This window comes from Gavialis gangeticus, unplaced genomic scaffold (assembly GCF_001723915.1).
Source record: "Gavialis gangeticus isolate Ggan-Ray unplaced genomic scaffold, GavGan_comp1, whole genome shotgun sequence".
In the NCBI taxonomy this organism is placed as follows: Eukaryota; Metazoa; Chordata; order Crocodylia; family Gavialidae; genus Gavialis; species Gavialis gangeticus.
This window is the reverse complement of record NW_017728994.1, coordinates 49,123,711-49,124,993: the sequence shown is the minus strand read 5'-3', so window position 1 is coordinate 49,124,993 and position 1,283 is coordinate 49,123,711. Positions and strand designations below refer to the sequence as shown.

The window sequence follows — 1,283 nt, the reverse complement described above, 5'->3', positions numbered from 1 at the left end:
AAAGGCTTTATATAGTAAAAGTCCTTTTAGTCTTGTGTCATAGCAGCTTAGTACCTTAAACAGGCGACCAGTACTAATTGCAGATAGTAATAATGCTAAGTGACTGGCACCAGGGTAAGCGAGAGGGTGGGGAAAAACCGTTATCACGCCCGAACGATATTTCGCAGATAAAACACAAGTCTTTTCCTGCCACGTCCGATGATTTCAACGGGCTGGAATCGAGCTGCCAACTGCTTTCCAAATCCGGGCCCGTGTAATACCCAGGTTATTTTTCCTCCTAGGGAGATGTCCCGACCCAACGCATTCGAGGGCGCATCAGCAAAGGCGAGCGCCACAAGCTGCAGCCCCCGTCCCACGCGGGCAGAACCAGCCAGAGACATCCAAACCCCGCTACGGATATAATCCACCATCTCTTTGTAAAATTGCTGTCACCCCCAACACTCACCTAAACCCACCCCAGTGGGGGTTGTGCTGCTCCTGCAAAAGGTTAATAAAGAGAAGCAAACCCCCCTCCGACTGGGGGGGGAAGGCCTTCCAGAAACCTGGGCCAGGCAGGCCACCGACAAGCCTCTGTCAAATCCCTCGCTCCTGCTGTGCCTCGGTCTTCCCTGCTGTGTAATGGGGAGAAGGACCCTAAGGGACCCTCATTAAACACACATTTGAAGGTGGCTTCTACTCCAGCTGAAGGCACCCACGTGCCTTGCGGGATGCACCCCCCCCTCCCCGGGGCTCAAACCCACCCCAAGGCGCCCCACTGCAGGGCAACCCCCTCCAGGATGCAGCCCTGATCGCGGGGGCAGCTCGTGACCACGGGGCTCCCCGGCCCGGTACCTTGCCCCGGGCGGCCAATGGCTCCGGTCTCCCGCGCGGGCGAGAGAAGGAGTCGGAGTACGCCCGCCCGCTCTCCACGCACAGACTCGGCGCGCGCGTGAAACATGAAGACGCAGCCCCCTTTCCCCGGCCCGCTGGGGGGCGGGGCCTTGTTAGAGAGAGCGGGAGGGGAAGGCGGGCAACAGAAAGGGACAGATCCGCGCGCGGGCGGGCGCGCGCAACGCGAAGATGCGCCGCCCGCCCCTGGGTGTGAGAGGGAGTCGGCGCGCGCGAAACAAAACAACAAACCAGCCAACCAACAAACACTTGGTGCGGGCGGGGCGGGAGGCTGCGCGCGCACCCGGGCGGGGGGGTGCTCTCAACGAAACACAGCCCGTCGCGGGCGGAAGTGTTAGAACGCAGGGGTGAAGAACAGCAAACGAAAAGCCATTCACCCCTCACACAGACGTGCC

At 60.6% G+C, this 1,283-nt stretch overlaps 1 protein-coding gene across 1 annotated transcript in view; it reads right to left on the bottom strand.

The window, feature by feature from the left end:
• Window positions 1-968, bottom strand: part of SFR1 (SWI5 dependent homologous recombination repair protein 1) — a 12,643-nt gene extending 11,675 nt beyond the window's left edge. The window contains exon 1 of the mRNA XM_019502771.1: window positions 832-968. The gene's annotated coding sequence lies outside the window, so the exon portion shown is untranslated. The remainder of the gene's footprint in view (window positions 1-831) is intronic.
• Between the last annotated feature and the right edge of the window lie 315 nt (window positions 969-1,283).